Below are 22,048 nucleotides of genomic sequence, written 5' to 3' on the forward strand. Positions count from 1 at the left end.
GGTCGCTGTATTAATTACACTGGCAGGGAAGGGTTTACCATCAGGGGCAATCAAAGGGTTAAATGTGTTCCTAGGGAGTGCTTTCTAACTGTGTGGGGGGTGCTTTAACTGTGGGAAGACAGAGATCCGTAGCCCTGCTTAGCAGAAACACAGGACCCCCTGTCTTCCTACTAACAAAACAGTGATCTGCCTAGTTTACATAGGCAGACCACCATTCTGCCTCTGTCAGGAACCATCAGCGGGTCCCGCTGGTTGGCTCCCGCCGTGTTCAGTCACAGCAGGCTCGGAAGTGCAAAATCGCGTACCGGTTTACCCTCTTGCGGTCGGCAAGAAGGTAAACTCTGTATTGGCATAAGCCTTCAAAATGGAAATGTGTGCTTCTGGCAAAAGTTTACTTGGCATTAAGCACTGTATTATGGAGTTAGCACTCCCCTGTTAACACTGTGTTGATGGGGGAATCAAGTGACTATCTTTCCTTCTACCTGTGGTGGAAGGAACGAAAAATGGGGTGCCTTACTAGATCATGTATAATATGGCACCTTATGGAGCCCTCTGTTAAGAACCAGCTGTAGTTTAGGTCACAGTACACAACATAATTATTTTTTTTATTAAAATTAGGTCAGTTTAACTGTGTAGGCTTTAGTTTTTGTTGAGCATAATCATCCATAACAGGCAATATTTTTATTTGGTTATGAAGAAATCTATTGTATATTATGTACATTTTGTAGTAGTTTTAGAGAAAGTAAAACTGACTATTCTACAGGGCTTTTAGGAGACACATTAAGACATGCTTGTAAAGCCTAGTACACAATGCTAGTTCTTTTTTCCATGCAACCCAGCAGGCTGAATGAAAGAAACTGACAGCTCAGGTCGAAGCCACTGTACTAACAATCCTATGTTAGTACACCAAACTCCCCTGCTGTTCTATTGTGTTCTGACAGGGGGATGGCCCCCGCCAGAACATTCTGGTCAGCGTTCTCAGCCAGTGTCTGAGGGTGCTGATCAGGAGCCAGTCGAGAGACCGTTTGTGGTCATGAGCCTTCGACAAAAGTCAAAAGCCTGCTGAGCGAACAGCTTCTGTCAGACCGGCTGCCATACACCAGTCCGAATGCCGGCCGGTTTCTATTCAGCCGGTCGATATCACCCGTCATTCAACCCGTGTGTACTAGGCTTAAGGTTATAAACTCAAATTTCAGGACTGAGATGCAAAAAATATCCTCCAAATCAACAGATTTTTTACATTTTTTTTATTAATTGTACAATGTGAACATTTTGCTTAGTGCATGAACCACCTGCTTACCAACCAACCAACCTAGATTTCATATAGCAACAACTTGTTTTTAAGTATACCTTATACTGTACATATGCTGAGTAGTAGTCTATTGTATATCACATATTGACACACGAGGTGAGCTGACTGCTATTGCACCTAAACTGTAAGTACATTTAAAGCTGTTTTCTTGAAGGACACAAGCGGATTCCGTATCTCCCCTCCAATGGTGCAAGCTTATAATATACAGTATAAGAAGACTTTATCCTGAATATATTTATGCAGGGAACAGATAAATAACATTGCCATAAATTAGAACATGTTAAGACTGCTGTATACTAAAGCTAGAACCCGTGGCGATCTCCAGCAGTATTATGAAGCTGATAGACTTCCTCTTTAATAATCTATAGTGTATTGGTGCTTGGAGATTTGTAAAATCCATTACTGTATTATTCCAAGCAGCTGATAAAATTCTGCTAAGTAAGAACTCTGAATCATACATGTAGTTATATTGGTGTTGAAGGAGTAAAAACAGTGAAGCTTGTGGCCATGAACTATTCAATCTAACATTTTTCAGATTACAGTAGAGTAAATTGTGCCCATATGTGTTTATCATTATTATGACTACAAGTTTTGTGTGCGTTATCAAGGAGTTGTAGGTTCTCTAGAAAGATTTCAACTCCTTTCCTTAAGCGCACCTTATACACTCCTGAAATGATTTGTATAAACATGAGATTTGTAAGGGAGCTGTGGTGGCTCAACGCGATTGGCACTGCGCTGACAAGCCATTCACCTCTGCAGCTAGAGGTTCGGATCCCGGTCTCGGCTTCATGTGAATTGAGTTTGGTGGTCTCAGCCCGGCTCCCGGTGGGTGTGCTATGCAGGGTTAGCCTGTGCTTAGTACGCCCACCCCCCTCCCACAAAAACCACCACACCTACACACGCACTCTAAATTGGGTTAACACACTCACATTGACCACGCGGTCTCTAAAAGAGAGGCGAAGGACTAATGGGGCTGGTTGAGCGGGCTAATCCTCTCACTCCCTTATAGGGAGTCCCTCTGCCCCGTTGGGCTTCAAAGCGGAGCAGGTAGGGCGGGCTGTGTGGGAGGACCCCCTCACACACCCACCATTGCCACCCGGGGCATGGAGAAAGGTGGCAGATTGCCTCTGGGGGAGGCCTGCCTACTCCCAACTCCTGCAGTCCGGCACCTCTCTCGAGTACACGCACAAAAATACACTTTAAAAAAAAAAAATAAACAAAAAAAAATAAACATGAGATTTGTCTTCATTATTTATCACTGATCTGGAAATGGAAACTGGAATTAAAGGGAATATTGGTAATGTTTTTTTGTTTTGCTGCTTGGATGTGTTATTCTGACAAACATTTTACTGTGTGCTCTTCATGTTTTATCAAGAACTGTCATGGAGAATGGCATTTATTAAAAAAAAAAATTTGTGCCACTGAAAGCCATACCTCTGGAACAGTTGAAGTGATGGGTTTTGGCAATCATATTTGTGCTTGCTTTGTTTTAATGCAGGGGATGTGTGCTTTAAGCACACAAATGCCCAAAACTTTTGGTGAGGCCAAAGTATGGAGTTGAAGGGATTAGGAGTTAAAGTATAGCTAAAGGCATTCTGTTAGTTTTGGATAGAGAGGAGTGGGATTAGAAAACCTGTTATGTTTTTATTGCTGTCTGTGCCCCCATTAGGGAGATTCATCCACTCTGTTTGTCCTATATACCATTATCTCCCAAATTTTGGGACAGTACATGAATAGATGGGAAAACTTCCAGTTGGCACACTAGTACTGATGACAACCAGGGATTCCCTCACCTTGGGAAAAAAAATACTAACAGGGTTAATAACCCTTGTCTACACTACCCAAAATAGGGGGGGGGGAATGTTGTCCATTGTTCCATTTTAAGGTTAGGTTTCAGGGGAATTGGAAGTGTTAGAGTTGAGAAAAAATGTAAAGGCTTACATATTTATTATAAATGTGTGGTTAAGGGTTGAGGGGAAATTGCTGAGACTGAAGCAGCCTGTAGAAGCTGTGCATGGCAACCAGCTTTCTTTAATTTTCAAAGCTTAAAGCGAATCTCTATCCAAAAGAGACACCTAAAGGACACCAGAAAGTAAAGAAGGATTGTTTTTGTGGGGGAGGGTGGGTGGGGGTTTGGGTACATCCTGGATTTGGACTTGAACCTGAGCAGCAGGCTAAGGCTTAGGGGCAGGTGTGTGGAAACACATTTTACTTTTGCTTATGTATATTGCATGTTTCCCTGGACAGAATAAGTACTCTACACCTTTAAAATCAATTGGTGTATCTACTGTATTCAAAAAGGTTTGCATCAATGTTCTATTCCCTGATCCCCGAAGCCGTACTAACCAGTCAGTTTGTCATGTCTCCTCAAATCAAGTTCATTTCACTGTGAAGGTGTGTAGATATAGCACTGGCATATGTGTTCATTTGTGCACTGGAGGAGTCCTACAGCCCGCTGGGGAAACTGGTTACTCATACAAAATCTTGGTAAGTGTGGCAGTGGACTTCATGCAAAATCTTGGTAACTGTGGCAGTGGACTTCATGCAAAATCCTGGTAAGTGTGGCAGTGGACTTTCATGCTAGTTAACCCAGGGTGGAAGGTGGAACTTAAAACAGTCGGTTGATATAGAATCTATTTCCATTATTAAAGTGATAACAAACCTCTTGCACCTTGAATGGGGCTCCCAGGGCAGGACATTCATTAAATCTCATAGCTTTGCATTAAAGGGTCACTGCTTGGATTTCGGTACCACAGCCACTCCCTTTTATTTCATTTTTAGTAGGTTAATCAGTAACTCTGTCCAGATTAATTAAATGATCAGTTGACTTAAAACCTGATATTTCCATTTTTGATGAATGTTGACAATTGAAATAAATATTTTTCTTATATCACAAGGTTATAGTGGTTCCAGGATCTCTGTGCTTGAGTTCCTTCGCCTGCATCACTGCCACACACCCAGCACAAGGGAATACCACTCTGAGTAGGATATTTTTGGATGTATTTTTTTAAATTCCATAGATAGATGGGCGAAAACAGAGCCCGGAACCATTGTAGAGAGATTGTGCCAGAAACACTACAGGAGGTCTCAGGGGCCAGGGGTGATTCAGCACACTACATTCTATCTATAATTGTGATGCTACTTTTGAGTGGACTGGCTTTTTAAAGTATATATGTATGATTTTTTTTGTTTTATTTATATATATATATATATATATATATATATATATATATATATATATAAGGAACACTGTGGAGTAACCTATGAAAACCATCAGAATTGCTTTGTAATTTGCTTCCATCTGTTACTGTAAGGATTCACAATAATAAGAAGAAGGGAGAAAACGAGGGGGAAAAGGAGACAGTAGGTTACTTCCAGAGGGTAATTGCATTATTTTTTTTTAACTAAACCCAACAACAAAAGTGTCATCGATTGCAGTGGACCAGTCACATTTTCAGCAGGTACAGGGAATACCTGTTGATCTTACCAGTGTCCTTGTCATTTACTGTAAGCTACATTTATAGCAAAAACAATCTGGTCTATCTTCTCAAAACTACTAATCTTTCCATGCCCCATGTAATGGAGATGGAAAAAGGCAGGCATATTTGTAGTTTAGCCTGTGTGGCAACTATGGCTTCCCCATAAAGTAAGCATAGCTACCCTGAAACGGGGAGAATTGTTCACGGGATCAGCAGGTTAAAATACAGAGGAAAAAAGCCTGTACAAAGAATAAGAATGCAGGTACCACATCTAAAGAATATATTCCATTTCAGGTTGGGTTTGGAAATGCACTTTAACATCACTGTCAGTAATAATACTATGTAAAAATCTTAATTTTTTATATTTTTTTATGAATTCCACCTTGTTACACGCTGACCCCAAATGTCCTCAAAAATACATAGCACACCCCAAAAAAAAAACACTCAATGTTTCTGAACACCTAGGGCTGGATTCAGGTAGATCGGCGCATTTTTACGGCGGCGTAGCGTATTGTGTTTACGCTACGCTGCCTTAAGTCAGAGAGGCAAGTGCTGTATTCACAAAGCACTTGCCTCCTAACTTACGGTGGCGTAGCGTAAATGGGGCCGGCGTAAGCGCGCCTAATTCAAATGAGGATGAGGGGGGCGTGTTTTATGTAAATGATTGGTGACCCGACGTGATTGACGTTTTTTACGAACGGCGCATGCGCCGTCCGTGTACACTTCCCAGTGTGCATTGCTCCAAAGTACGCCGCAAGGACGTATTGGTTTCGACGTGAACGTAAATTACGTCGAGCCCCATTCACGGACGACTTACGCAAAAGACATAACATTTTCAAATTTCGACGCGGGAACGACGCCCATACTTAACTTTGGCTACGCCACCTAGGGGGCAGCTTTATCTTTCCACGGTGTATCTCTTACGGAAACGGCGTATCTTTACTGCGACGGGCACGCGTACGTTCGTGAATCGGCGTATCTAGTCATTTACATATTCTACGCCGAAATCAACGGAAGCGCCAGCTAGCGCCCAGCGGAAAAATTGCACGCTAAGATACGACGGCGTGTAAATCCAGCCCTTAGTGTCCAGCTGGATCCCCATAATCTGGATGCGATCTCTGAAAGGTCGACTGTGCAGGACCAATTGTCTACTAAATGCACATTCTGCTTTAATTTGTATCGTGCAATGCATTGCTTAGCAGCTTGCCAAGATGGGCATTTTATGTACATAAAAAAAAAATCTGTATTTGTAACTTTTTAGTCTTTTCCTTACCCAAGATAATGAGGAGACCTTGTAGACATAGGGCCAGATTCTTGTAGTTTGGCGTAACTTTGTGCGGGCGTAATGTAACCTATTTACGTTACGCCTCCGCAACTTAGACGGGCAAGTGCTGTATTCACAAAGAACTTGCTCCGTAAGTTGCGGCGGCGTAGCGTAAATAGGCCGGCGTAAGCCCGCCTAATTCAAATTTGGAACAGGGGGGCGTGTTTTATGTAAATGTTCTGTGACCCGACATGATTGATGTTTTTCACGAACGGCGCATGCCGTCCGTGGAAATCTCCCAGTGTGCATTGCTCCTAATACACCGCAAGGACGTATTGGTTTTGACGTGAACGTAAATTACGTCCAGCCCCATTCACGGACGAGTTCCGCAAACAACGTAAAATTTTCAAATTTCGCCGCGGGAACGACGGCCATACTTAACATTGGTACGCCGCACTTAAGCCACCGTATAGCAGGGGTAACTTTACGCCGGGAAAAGCCTAACGTAAACGGCGTATCTGTACTGCGTCGGCCGGGCGTACGTTCGTGAATTCGCGTATCTAGCTGATTTACATATTTTGACGCGTAAATCAGCGTACATGCCCCTAGCGGCCAGCGTAAATATGCAGTTACGATCCGACGGCGTAAGAGACTTACGCCAATCGGATCTAATAGAAATCTATGCGTAACTGATTCTAAGAATCAGGCGCATAGATACGACCGGCCAGACTCAGAGATACGACGGTGTATCTGGAGATACGCCGTCGTATCTCTTTTGAGAATCTGGCCCATAGTTACTAGGTTGGTATGAGTGATTGGTTGGGATCCAGTTAATGTGTCAGGCTTTCCGTCTTTTGTATATTTTTCTGTATTGAGGCTGAAAATATGAAAGTAAAATGGTTCAAATGAGGTGTATGTAACTGAACCGTTTCATTTCCAAGAGGATTAATATTACATTTCACGAATTTCACTTCTAAACTTTAATACATAATAAAAGTACGCCATCTTTAGAAATCACATCTGGAATTGGACTGAGTGTTCACGCTCAAGTTTTATGCAAGGAGTCTGATCTTAAAAAGAAAAAAAAAACGCATATAATTCACACATTCACTAAACCCTTTCAGGTTATGCATTAAGTATAGTCTATGTTATAAACTGATAAATGCTACGCTTTTGCTTATCTAGTGTCCCCTTTCTACTCATTATTATTATTATTTTTATCACTGAATAATATAACGCTGTTTGACCATTGAGCTTGTAAAAATTAAACTTAACCTAATCAGAATGAGACAAAAAAAGAACTAGCATTTTAAAATGGTAAACTGGGTGCAGACTTTCCATTTAAAATGTGGTTAATAGCTGGTGGAGGTCTACTATGGTAGCTAATCAACAATATTTCCATGTAAGAAGTTGTCCTAAAGGCCAAATTCACCTTTGATTAAAAAACGAAATAATAATAAATGCACATTTTTTTTACCTGCACAACAATGTGCATTTATTATTTATTTACCCTGCAGCCTGTAAGGCATTACACCCGCGATTAGCAGATTGCGGGTGCAATGTCTGGATCACGCAGTCTCTCAGTACATTGTTTGCCTCTACCTCTGATATGGGCTGGCAGCTACTGAATGGCAGGAAGAGTTATTGGACTAAGAGAATGCTCACCAGCTCCCTCACAGCTGATTAAGAACTACAAGCTGTCAATCGCAAAGACCAATTTGGTAGATGTAGTTTATTCATTCACAGAACTCTGTGAATAAATGATGTGGTGTGGGTGAAGCCCCGCATGGCTGCACTGTTTTTAAATTCTGACAGTTGGTGTGGGGAGAATATCCCCTGCCCGCTGTCACAGGGAGGGGTGTGCGGGAGGAGAGGAAGCAGGAGCTGAAGCATACTTTACATCTTCCCAGAAAATACTAATTTACTCACGCAGTGCATGGGTTAAATGCTTTGCAAGTACAAGTACAATTGCTTGCTTTATTTCTCGCTCCTGCAGGCTTCCCCCTCTCTGTGCAACGTGTCCCCAGAAGCAGGGGCGTCGTTAGGGGTGGGCTGAGGAGGCTGGAGCCCCGAATGGGTGGCCGAAAAGCCCCGAGTCTCGGGCATGACAACGTTTATTGGTAGCCCCGAGCCCCGGGCACCGCCAAGCAGGGATAATGTTTTTTTCCGTGTGCCCGATGACACAGCAGGTCCCGCGTACTAAGCAGGGGGCGTGCCACACACTGGGGGGGTGTCAGGCTGACGCCCCCCCTCCGTGACTGAAGAGGACTTAGCGTGCGGCATGGCGTGGCCGTGGTGACAGGGAGGCAGCGCCAGCGGCACGGCAGTCTAGGTAACAACAACACACAGACTTTTCAGGGGGGGGTTGATGCGAGCCGTACCCGAGAAATACCCGGCCGCAATGATCCCCTTCTCTATGGCGGCGCGGCTCTGATAGTATGGGCTGACGGCTGTGACTCCGAGCAGCGTGTGAAGCTGCAGCCGCCTCCCCCTCCTCCGTACAAGTGCTCTGTATGTAACACGTGGTGCGCTGGCTGATCATCTGAGCCTGGGGCATTACGTGTCTGAAGGCAAGGAGGGTGTCTGCACTATTGTAAGGAGGGGTGGTATCTGTATAGGGGGTGTTCTGTATTGTGGGGGGGGGGGGTACTGTATCATAGGGGGGGTGTTCTGTATTGTATGGGGGGTAGTATCTGTATAGGGGGGGTACTGTATTGTAGGGGGGTGGTATCTGTATTGGGGGGGTACTGTATTGTAGGTGGGGGGTGTGTTCTGTATTGTAGGGGGGTGGTATCTGTATAGGGGGGGTTCTATTGTATTGGGGGGGTGTTCTGTATTGGGGGGGTACTGTATTGTAGGGGGGTGGTATCTCTATATGAGGGAGGGGGTACTGTATTGTAGGGGGGTGTTCTGTATTGTAGGGGGGTCTGAACTGTACGGGTGGGTCTGTATTGTAGGGGGGGTCTGTATTGTAGGGAGGGGTCTGCACTGTCCAGAGGTGCAGTCTAATGTAAAGGGGTGCAGTGTAATATAAAGGGGTGCAGGGTGCTGTGTAATGTAAAGGGGTCCAGTGATGCAGGGTGCTGTGTAATGTAAAGGGGTCCAGAGGTGCAGGGTGCTGTGTAATGTAAAGGGGTCCAGAGGTGCAGGGTGCTGTGTAATGTAAAGGGGTCCAGAGGTGCAGGGTGCTGTGTAATGTAAAGGGGTCCAGATGTGCAGGGTGCTGTGTAATGTAAAGGGGTCCAGAGGTGCAGGGTGCTGTGTAATGTAAAGGGATCCAGATGTGCAGGGTGCTGTGTAATGTAAAGGGGTCCAGATGTGGAGAGATATAAATGTAGGATCCGCCCCGGGTGCCAAATGCTCTGGGTACGCCCCTGGTCCCGCCTTCTTGAACCTGCAGCGCCTATGATGGACGTCCCACTGCTCCAATCCGGGCCTGCGGGACGTCCATCATAGGCGCCGCAAGCTCAGAAGGCGGGAAATACAATGGCGCGCCGTGATATTGGTTCAGTGGCTCTCCTCCTCTTCTCCTGAGGGCTGCATGATGCATCTGTATGACAGCAGGATCACCTCTGGCACCCCACATCCCAGCTCCCTGCTCCTTTCAGCGGCTCTCCTTGCCTCCTCAGCTCCTGAGTCCTGAGCCTTCTCGAGTCCTCTGGCTACATCTCTACCACGGCTAAGGTAGGTCACTCACTCAGTGTTAGTGTATGTAGGTCAGGTCAGTGATTGTGTATGTAGGTCAGGTCAGTGATTGTGTATGTAGGTCAGGTCAGTGTAGTGTAGTCAGGTCAAGGTGATCAGGTGAGGGTGGTCAGGTCAGTGTAGTGTAGTCAGGTCAGTGTGGTCAGGTCAGTGTGGTGTGGTCAGGGTGGTCAGGTCAGTGTAGTGTAGTCAGGTCAGTGTGGTCAAGTCAGGTCAGGGTGGTCAGGTCAGTGTGGTCAGGTCAGTGTAGTGTGGTCAGGTCAGTGTAGTGTGGTCAGGTCAGTGTAGTCAAGTCAGGTCAGTGTAGTCAAGTCAGGACAGGTCAGTGTAGTCAGGTCAGTGTTAGTGTATGCAGGTTATGTCAGTGTGTGTGTGTGCTGACACACACACACTCACGTAGGTCAGGGTATGTGTCAGGCAGGTCACCCTGCGCCACTACACCGACAGCACACCGCCGCCCCCCCCCCCCCCCCCCCGGTGCCAGCTTGGCTTCGGGCTGAAGCCCCTGGTCTTTTTGGCACCTAGCAACGCCCCTGCCCAGAAGCCACTTCACTACCTGACTGGTTGCAGCTCTCTAATGTCTTCACATACAGTACAATGCCAGATCAGCAATCCAGCATTTTGCAGGAGAGCACCAAAGGCCTGTCCACATCCCGGGAGTGTTGGAGAGCACTGGCTCCTGGGGAGCAAGGAGTATTTGTGCTTATTTTTTCCTCCAGCCAAACGAATATTATTGTATGTAGTGAATGGAGAGCCTAAAGCATTGGTACATTGAAAATCAGGCCGATGTTGGGCTTTGGAGTGGGGTAGCGCTGTCTGCCGGGGATCAGGTAAGTTAGGGAGCAAAAAATAAATCTCCCCTAGAATAAAATTAGCAGTTAACCCTTGCAGTTCAGGTGCAGCCCCATTGCAGAGGATAATACATTTTCCTGGAGTTGGGCTTTAAAGAAAGTCTGTACAGACAGGAAATATGTAGGCTGCCTTCACAAACTACTCCTCCTGAAAATACTAGCTTCCTGGCTTTAGTACATTGAGTCCTTAACCCTTAAAATTTACTGTATGTAGATCAGGAGTTTTGACTTCACTGTGACTGTTGAGCCATGGTCAGCCATGGAGCCCTGCATTACTCTCAGTACAAGTTTTCTTTTATACCAGGAAGAGCTAATATTAAGTGCTGTTTCTAAAGTTGTCAGACTTGCCCAACATCTATATCACAGCCAATTCTAGATCACAAAGAGATCATTATATGCAATTATACAGAGGATAGAAAATGCAACAGGTCCAAGTGACCCCTTATTTTTAGCTTTTATTGTTGATTGGGATTATGGCTCAACAAGGCTCTAGGCTTGGTGATGAGGTGTGCAAGGAACTTGCCTATCATCATACCCAAGCTGCTTCATTCATGTGTTTTAGAAGTGACTACAGTGTTGTTTCTGAAGTCCATACTGCAGAGTACCCTATTCCTCTGTCTGGGAAGACATTTAAATTCTCTTTGTTTGGTAAAACACCTGGAAAAGGCAAAGAGGTGAATAAGCTTTACAATATCCTGTAGGGATTTAGACATGAGACAGGCCTCACATCAAAATGCTTGCTAATAATTAAAAATAAAAACTGGAGCGTAAGATGAGTCTTTTTCTTTTCCAATTATTTTCATTGAGGTTATAAACCATACAGATATAAAACCATATAATACAGTACAGAAAAGTGCATGTACATAATAACATGAGTGACATACTGTACACCAGTGGTTGCTAAGGAACTGGTATAGGGCCATTTTGGGCTATGACTATAATTCTTAAGAGCAGAAGATACATCCTCCAAAGAGGAGCTGCATGACCGGGGGACGCTCTCATTGAAAACGAGGGGTCATTTCAGCCATGAGTCGATCACCGTAGCTTGTCTTTGTGTTTGCATACAACAGCCCTCATACGGGGAGTGGGGCCAATGGCAGACGACCAGCGGTTCTACACCTTTCCCCAAACTACCAAAGGGAGGTAGGAAGGAGAGAAACCAAGAAGAAAAAAATAAAGGGATGAAGAAAGGGGACAGCGAGCCCCTCCTAGGGCACTAAGAGGCTAGCCTCAGATCAGACAAGGTTGTTCCCATCAGGTGATCCAGGGGTCCTGTTTTTTTTAATCAAGGTATGGCAGAGAGGTGTTCTTTTTTAAAATTACCCAGGACAATTTATTCTTTAAGAGGTCAAAAGATGGCACCAGGGATTTCTAAGATAAGATGAGTCTCTTTAATTTATTTGGTATTCAATTTGTGTTTTTATAGGGGCGACTAATGTTAAGCAGACCTTGCATTTTGATGCAAGGTCCTTTTTAACTTTTTTTCACAAACTTAGACTATTCAAACTTAATTTGCAGGATCATAAGTCAACAGTGTACATCAAGGTACGTTGAATCAAGACTAGCATTTCCTCAACTGCTCAATATCATTTTTCTCTTTCCACTAATGAATCCAGACCACAGACCTTTGTTTTATAGAGGTTAGGGAAATCTAGACTTCTGATCACCATTGTTCAGCATGTTGCTCTTTGGAGATTTGTGGGGAAGACCAGAGGCTTGTGTCAAATGCCCTCTAAGTGTATGGCTTGTTTACAAATCAAATGCTTAGTCCGTAATTGAAATTTCATTTGTTATTCTAGAAGACATTTATGCTACAATCTCTGGCCCTTCAAAGATAATTTGAGCGATGAAAAAAACTGCAGTGCACAAAATGTAATTAAGACCAAATAGGTCTATGCTATTTTCTGTAAACTAATTGTCTCAGACTACGTTTTATGCAGGGTGCACTTCAGACAACATCTTGCTCTATTGCATAGGATATATTCTTAACTGTTGCTTCTTTTTCCTTAATCAAAACCATGACATTTGCCACTTTTTCTAGAAAAGAATGAGTCTATCTATTGCCTGCAGTTTTATCATCTTCACAATTCTTCAGTGCATTGTAATTAATGCAGATGTTTTCCTTCTTTTATTAACCTGTCTGTGTTACAGGGAGTCCATTTCACTTCAGAAGTTAATGTAATCCGTATCTTGGCACTAGGGAGTTGTCTGGGCTGCACACTACTTTTGACTATATTTCATTCTATAAGTGATGCACTTAATGGCTTTTACATACAACCCCTTCTTCATGTTCTGTAAACATTCTCTGTGGAAATTGTGTTTCTTCCGGCATTAGCAGACTCGCACTAGAGACTTCTGGGGGGAGAATCCAGCAGGCAAAAGGTGTTTGGTTGAATATGTCTAAAATGTTCATATCCCTAAAATGTTTAAAACAACAGTGATTAGATGCCTACACCAAATGTATGACCCCATAGCAAAACATTTAGGGGATCCATTTGACCCTCTAATCGCCCATGTCAAAGGCATTAGTCTCTTTTGCGAATACTATCTGCTTTGAAAAGTTTTAAATTTTCTAAAAATATTTCTATAAATGTCATTCAGATGTGGTATAACCTGAAAGTGCTTCAGGTCCCATGTGCTTCCAAGTTGCAAGGTCTACCACGGCTATTGTTATACCCTTAATCAAAAGTTTGACCACCTCAGGTACATACATTTCCAGGACAAAACCCCAATTTGAATGATTATCCTAATATCACTATAGAAACTTTGGATTACACAATAATGTTGTGTTTTCATGCATTGAGGTAACTTGTGCTGAGTTAGGCAGTATATATATATATATATATATATATATATATATGAAATAAAATGGTCTGTAATGCACCTTTACACCAATGTACCACAATGCACACTGAAGAGAATGTTGGAGGCTTTGGTGTCAGTAGCCCCATTAACCCCCCAGCATTGGTGTCAGTGATCACAATATTAGTACCCAGTGTCATTGGAAATGGTATTGAAGAGGAACTTTACCCCATAACAACTTGATAAAAAACAATGTTCTTTAGCAAAGCGCATACACTATATTGTCAAAAGTATTAAGACACCTGCCTTTACACGCACACAAACTTTAATGGCACCCCAGTGTTAGTCTGTAGGGTTCAATATTGAGTTGGCCCACCCTTTGCAGCTATAACCGCTTCAACTATTCTGGGAAGGCTGTCAACAAGGTTTAGGAGTGTTTCTTTGGGAATGTTTGCCCTTTCTTCCAGAAGCGCATTTGTGAGGTCAGGCACTGATGTGAACCGAGAAGGCCTGGCTCACAATCTCTGCTCTAATTCATCCCAAAGGTATCCTATCGTGTTGACGTCAGAACTCTATGCAGGCCAGTGAAGTTCCTCCACCCCAAACTCACTCATCCATCTAACAAAGCAGGTGCCCAACAGGGTGCAGATCGAGCCCAGGACATGGCAGGTCAAACACAGGGAGCTGATAGGCCAGATGTAGACTGCCTGTTGTGCATCAGGGATTTATATCTTCAAAAAAATTTTGTTGAGAGGAGTGGTGTTCTTAAGTTGGCAAGTTTAACTTGACACCTAAACCAAATTTTAAAAAATATATCAGTATTGCCCGCTGTCTTTAGACAGGGCAGCCACATATTTTGTAAATTTTACTGTGTCCTTCATGTCCTACAAAATGTCCCACCAGGCAGAGGGCAAGATGCTCTGACAAGGCAGCATGTAAAGTAGCTCCTGGTGTGCTGGGTGGTCCCATACACATTTCGGGGGCCTCACTTTTTTGCATCCTCCATACAAAAAGATCTACCATATAATAGAGAATGCAGCAGATCTGAGAACTCAGGAAACCTCTTACCAGCAGAATCCTCAAGATACATAATCAATTAGGTAATTCAGCTATTTGGAACAAGAAATATTACATTTTGAGTAGTCTGGCCCTGTATGTTGTGGAGAAATTTGCAGGCCGACATAATTTTGCGTCCGCAAAATTTTTCCCCATTAAATCAAAAAAATGTTGTCTTCGTACTTTTGTGTGTGCTCGTGCCGAGTTAGTGGGTTACAAAAAAGACATCCAGGCAACTGACATTTTCAGCAGTAGCCCCCTGCATACATCTTGCTATATATGTTTTTTTTATTAAAATGATTACTATTGGTTAAAAGAGAAGTAATGTTTTTTTCCCCCCCTATTCATACTTACCTTGGTGGATGGGGCATCAGACTGGTGCTGCATCTGTGCCCCGGTGTCTCTGCACTGAGAACCAAGCCTCCAAACACTGCCAATGGCTCGGTTCTCACTCCTCCCCGAGCAGAGCTTCTGGTTTACTTCTCAGCACTCATTGGAGCGCTGAGCAGTGGAGGGGCGGGGAGGGGCCATCTCAGCGGCTCGCTGAGACTGCCATCAATCAGGGTAGCTGGCGGATCCAGACTTGGAAGTCAGGATGATGCGCTGCCCCGACTGATGGCAGTGACGTCAGTGGAAAGTGGACTTCAGACCGCTCTTTGCTGAAAATGGGTCACAGAAGTGTAAAACAAATTGAACTCCTGTGACCCAGTGGTGAAGCCCAGCCTAAAAATCTCAGGCTGGACTTCTCCTTTAAACAGCTTTTGCGGGTGCTTTAATTCTTGGAATGTTTTGCACCTCACATAACAATTGAGTTTAATGGAAAGTTTGCTTCCAAAAGACCCGAGGGTGGAGACAAGCTCGAAAAAATAAAAATGCAGGTGTGTTTACAATGTTGTATATACAGTATGTGTAGTGTGTGTATGTACAATATATATATATATATATATATATATATATATATATATATATATATATATATATATATAATATATAAGTACAGAGAAAGAGCTTTTTAATAGCATACTGTGACATGTTTGTGCATGCTTTGCCCACCTTGTAGCTTCCATATACAGATTTATACAGTTGTAAAGGTGTAGGCACTAAATTCTGCTTTTTTTGTCTTCAAAAAACAATATTTGGACCTTTGCGGACTGCAAACTGTTATGACTTTTGTACTGCTATAAGTGCACATTCCATCATTGTTAACTTTCTCCTTTAGTATTGCTTTTTGCTAAACTGACACCAAATGGAGCTTTTCTCTCTAGTTAGAGAAGACAGCTAACATAAAACAGCATCAGCACTATCCACAGAGGGTACAGTGATAAAACATGATGAGACATCATTAACACTGAGTAAAGAATTCCTAAGAAAGAAATCAAGCTGTATCTCGGTACTTGATTGAAAATAGCAATTTATCATTATTATAACAACATAAATACATATTTTTGGTTCATTAGGTAACCTTTTACATGGCTTTTGTCCACTTGATAATATGTGTCCAACTCTGTATCTATGCTTTCTCTTTGGACATGTTGTAAGAGTTTTGCAGCTCCCTAGTTCAACCATTTAAAAATTAAATGTAAAATAAATATATTTATAGCTGAGAAGCCTGGAGACATGGACAATCTACTTCCTTAAAGTATACGTGATGTCAGGCCAAAAGCTGTCAAACACTCACTGCATTATGTAGCGGACAGCTGCAGGGAATGCTTACTATGCCACCCAGATGTGATCTCAGGTTTTCATTAGGCCTCATAAACAAGATCCAACCTCAGCCCTGACTTGGTTGTGCCACATTGGCGCACACAGAAATAATCAGAAAGTGCAAAAGTATCAATGCATCAGAATCTGTGCCATGGTACCAGAGATGCCATATTACAAGAAAGGTCATGTTATCATGGGCACAATACTGCTAGAAGATCCTTGTAACTAAAGGAACCATTTTTTCAGTTGTTCCATCCTAGCAGATAACCCAACAGGGGTGACCCATCCATTAAGGGCGCAAGAGTGCCGCCTCCCCTATCCATCACCGGGGGCATTAATTCCAGTGCAGGGTGGGTGGTATTTTGAAGCATTGATTAGAGCCAGAGGCTCTAATAGGCTTCAAAATAGGGTGGGCTCGGGGTACTGAGAATGCGCTCGGAGCCCACCCAGGTGTGTGATAGCAGCAAATGAATATTCTCTATTCTTACACTGAATCGCCTCTCTGCCAATCAGGAAGCATGGGTCTGAGACCCGTTTCCCGATTGGCCAAAAGGAGAAGCATTATTGGTTGCCAAGGATGAGAGAGGAGATGGAAGCCACTGAGCAGGGAAAGGAGAAGCTGCCCATAGGGGGAGGGGGGTGCATCGTTAAAAAAAAGAAAAATTACAACCAGTCGCCACTGTAACCCATACTAGAGTGATATCAAATTGCTGCCAGAGGGTTGCCCTTTCCTGCTCCTGATTTCAGTAGTGGTTAAGTGCATTCATCTTTTCTTTTGAATGTGTGTAGAATGCCCACCCCTAACAAGACTGGACTTTGGATAAGCCTGACCTAGATGATGAGGACCAGGAGATCCCCTTCAGCTCTCTTGTCTCAGCCAGATATAAATGTATCCACTTAAAATTTCTACATAAGGCCTACTTCACCCCTACCAACTCCACACATTCAATTTGGCCATATCACCTGCCTGGTGGTGTGGTCCAGAGAACAGACAATTTTCTTCTATCTACTAGACCTGTTAGTTCGTTACCATCTATTAGCAGGAGTACTACACTACAGAACTTTTCAAGTTTCTTCTCTCTGCCTCTCCAAAAACCTGCATACTTGGACTAGAAGCTTTCACAAATGTGGAACTGATCCTCCTTGGTCTGTTTTATTTATATACCAGGAAGGAAAAATCTGTCATGGAAAAAGCAAGCACCTCCTACAGTTGCATCCTGAAAAAACTTGCCAATGCAAGTTTGCCTATGTATCTACCTTCCAACAAGAGGATGCACTGCAACATTTTACAAGATCTGGGCTCTATTGTTGGATACACTTTCCTCTACTACAAACATGGTTCTTCTGGCTTGATTAACCAAATCAAAAAATATCAGCTTTTATTAGTATTTTCTGGATTATGAATCTCCCACCTTGCCCTTATTCATTTTCATAACTAAATTGGGCACAGCTGCATAGTAATGCATTGCCATATTTAGTTTCACAAATACTTTATTGAAAGGAAACAAGTACATAAGGGCCCAAGGCCCATGACAAATTATACAGTAAAACATAGAGGAATACTGAAAATCCATTTTGTTAAGGCATATCAGCAATAAGAAATGTGCATTGAAGTCTGCCTTTTGGAGGCAGAAGAAGACAGGCTAGGTATAAGCAACAAACATGATTCTCAGAGTTTAGAGCAATTTCCAAAAATGATGACAGTGTTTAATGAGCGGAAGTCACGGCGCTATTAGTACTTTAGTGGACACATGAGGTAAAAAATAAATTGCATGTAAAGAAAAATTGAGGGCAAGTATTAGTTACAAAAGCACCTTGTCTTTGGGGCTAACTGCCAATCCTGCCAGTAATCCTACTATGATGGTTCAACCGGGCATGTGCTGATGTCAAGGAGAAGGGGGATCAAGAAGAAAGGGAGGAGGGGTAGGCTGGGGCATCCAGAAAGAAAGGGATGAAAGTGGGAGGCGTTGGTGGTGGTGAGAAGAGGAAAGGAGGGGGCTATCTATCTCCTCCCTACGCCCCAGCCACCTATAGCGAGTATGACAGCTACCCAGATGTGTGGGTTGATGGCACAAAGACAAGGGACCCAGATGTCCAGAGTATTTCATGGGGCAGTACCCATTAAACAGGCATAGTCGATGGAGGTTTAAAAGTAAGTCCAACAAAACTCTTTTCTGTGAATTTTATGGTGTATTACCATGATTAATGGTGTGACATATTATACTGCAGCCACTAAGTATAGGTATGTAGCTCTGCAACGTTTTTTGAGACTTCTGGTTATCTGTTTGCCAAACTTGTAGCAAAGTGGCAAAGGTTTCTGTGGGTAACTGTTTGAAGTTGAGATAGAGTTTGATCAATTCCCTGAAGACAGGGAAGGAATGAAACTAGTAAAGTAGTGATCAGACAAAGGAAAGGGATTATTGGAGAGGTTTCACAGTGTACATAGTTAGGAGAATACAAGGTCAAGGGTGTTGCCTTAAGAGTGAGTAGAAGCATGTATCCATTGCTTTTCAAAAGAGGAGGCTAGACTGAGAAGTTTAGAAGTAGCAGGAGTGTCAGTAGGACAAACCCCAAAAGAGAGACAAAGAGAAGGCAAATGTATTAAATGCTTTCTTCAGCTCTGTGTATACAATGGAGCATGGGGGAGCTCATGTCCAAAGTGGGGTGGGAGTGACACAGCACCAAATCCACAATGGCTCAAAAGTGATATGGTCCAGAAATATTTAGACAGAATAAAGGTGGATAAAGCACCTGGACTTGATGGCATCCACCCACGGATCCTAGGTGAGTTGAGCTCTGTCATTTCAAAGCCGCTGTATCTAATATTTAGGGACTCATTAATGACAGGAATAGTACCACTGGATTGGCGCAGGGCCAATGTGGTGCCCATATTTAAAAAGGGAACAAAGTCTTTACCAAGTAACTATAGACCTGTTAGTCTAACTTCTATAGTTGGGAAGATACTGGAACGTTTAATAAAAGACCACATGGATGAGTTCTTGCTGGAAAAAAACTATTTAAGCAGCAGACAGCATGGATTCATGAAAGACAGAAGTTGTCAGACAAACCTGATTTCTTTTTAGGTAGAGGTAAGTAAAACCCTGGACAGAGGAGTGGCTGTGGACGTGGTATACCTGGATTTTGCAAAAGCGTTCGATACAGTTCCGCACACACGGCTCATGTGTAAGGTAAGGTCTACAGGATTGGATATATCAGTTTGTAAATGGATAGAAAACTGGCTGAAAGACAGAATTCAGAGAGTCGTGGTTAATGATTCTTACTCTGAATGGTCCAATGTTATCAGTGGAGTACCCCAAGGTTCAGTGTTGGGACCCTTACTTTTCAATATATTTATAAATGATATTGGGTCTAAGATCAAAAGTAAAATTTCTGTCTTTGCAGATGACACCAAGCTATGCAGTGGAATAACGTCCTTGCAGGATGTCGCCAATTTACAAGCCGACCTCAATGCTCTGTCTAATTGGGCGACTGAGTGGCAGATGAGGTTTAATGTTGATAAATGTAAAGTTATGCACTTAGGGAATAAGAATATGCATGCATCATACATGCTAGGGGGAGTACAACTGGGGGGATCTGTAGTGGAGAAGGATCTGGGGGTCTTGGTAGATCATAAGCTCAATAATAACATGCAATGCCAAGCTGCGGTTTCCAAAGCGGGCAAAGTCCTTTCTTGTATTAAGAGAGGTATGGACTCCAGAGACAGAGATATCATTTTGCCCCTGTACAAATCATTAGTAAGACCTCTTCTGGAATATGCAGTTCAGTTTTGGGCACCAGTTCTCAAAAGGATATCGGAGAACTGGAGAAAGTGCAGGGAAGGGCAACCAAACTGATAAGAGGAATGAAGAAGCTCAGCTATGAGGAAAGATTAGAGGAACTGAATGTATTCACTCTTCAGAAGAGGAGATTAAGGGGGGATATGATCAACATGTACAAATATATAAGAGGTCCATACAGTGGACTTGGTGTTGAGTTATTCACTTTACGGTCAACACTGAGGACAAGGGGGCACTCTTTACGTCTAGAGGAAAAGAGATTTCACCTCCAAATACGGAAAGGTTTCTTCACAGTAAGAGCTGTGAAAATGTGGAACAGACTCCCTCCAGAGGTGGTTCTGGCCAGCTCAGTAGATTGCTTTAAGAAAGGCCTGGATACTTTCCTAAATGTACATAAAATAATTGAGTACTAAGATTTGTAGGTAAAGTTGATCCAGGGTAAATCCGATTGCCTCTCGGGGGATCAGGAAGGAATTTTTTCCCCTGCTGTAGCAAATTGGATCATGCTCTGCTGGGGTTTTTTGCCTTCCTCTGGATCAACTGTGGGTATGGAGTTGGGTGTATGGGATTGTACTGTGTTTTTTATTTTGTTTGTTTATTTTTTGTGGTTGAACTGGATGGACTTGTGTCTTTTTTCAACCTGACTAACTATGTAACTATGTAACAGGGACATTGATGTCAGTGAGAATGATTGTGGGAATTTCAGAAGAGGGAAAAGTAGGGTAGCCAGGCAGAGAAGTTATCAAGGAAGATGGATACTGGCAGTGGTCCAGAAGGCCAGTAGATCACAGTAATTCCCAAAGAAAAGTGAGAAATAGACTAATAGTGTGTGCTTTGAATGAGGAGAGGGTTAGAGAGGGAGGTGAGTGAAGAAACTAAAAGGTGCTTTGTGGGGATAGAAGGAATCCAACTCCTCCTCACTTCTGTCCACTGGGTCTGGGAGAGTGATTCCAGAGAAGACCATCATGGGAGAGGGAAGCAAGATTAGTAGAGTCAGAGTCTTGAAGCAAAGTTTCAGTAACAGCAAGTAGATTAAAGGAGTTAGTGTTAAAAAGGTCATGGACAGAGGTGAGTTTATTAAAGTCAGAGTGGGCATTCCAAAGAGTGCATGAGAAGGGAAGGCTGGTTTTGGGAAAAAAGGATTAGAAACTAAACTGTGTGGATTACGACCGCTGCTAGAGAGTGTTTGCTAATAGGTGTGTTGGCCACAGTTAAAAGATGGAGGCCCATGGTTTGGGGGGAATATATCTCTATAGGTTAGGTCTTTGGATAATACATTGGTGTGTGTATCTGATACATCACAAGCTCCCCTGGGTAAAGCAGGCACACATGCATTAAAGGAAGCAGTTGAACACAGTAACAGCATCCAGGCCTCTTTCCCTATTTCAGCCTGCCCCCCCCCCCCCCAGCTAATCCCACCTTGCCTAATGCCGAGTACACGCGACCGTTATTAATTTCATTGAAAAAAAATGTTTTTCTCTAAGTGATTCTTCTCAAGCCTGCCTTGCATACACACGATCGTGAAAAAAAAGCTTGAGCAAAGCGCAGTAACGTACAACTCGTATGACGGCACTATAAAGGGGAAGTTCCATTCGAATGGCGCCACCCTTTGGGCAGCTTTTGCTGATTTTGTGTTACCACGTGTTGGTAAAAGTTTGGTGAGAGACGATTCACGCTTTCAGTCTTCGTGCTTTTCAGTCTGTTACAGCGTGACTAATGTGCTATCTCCATTACGAACGCTAGTTTTACCAGAACAAGCACTCTCGTCTCATAACTTGCTTCTGAGCATGCACGTTTTTTCCCCCTCGTTAAAGCATACACACAATTGTTTTTCACGACGTGAAAAACTAGGAGATAAAATAGAGCAGATTCTACATTTTTAACGGCCATTTTTCTCATCGAGAAAAATGCTCTGGAGCATACACACAACCGTTTTTCACAACCAATTTAAAAAATTGCATTTTTCTCTTCATGAAAAACAATCGTGTATATGCGGAATCAGAAGTGGCCTCATGTGTTAAGCAGTTAGGGCTCGGCAGACCACTGTGTAATAGCTGGGTTGCTTCCGTGAGAGAAGT

Source organism: Rana temporaria, chromosome 1 (assembly GCF_905171775.1).
Source record: "Rana temporaria chromosome 1, aRanTem1.1, whole genome shotgun sequence".
Classification (NCBI taxonomy): Eukaryota; Metazoa; Chordata; class Amphibia; order Anura; family Ranidae; genus Rana; species Rana temporaria.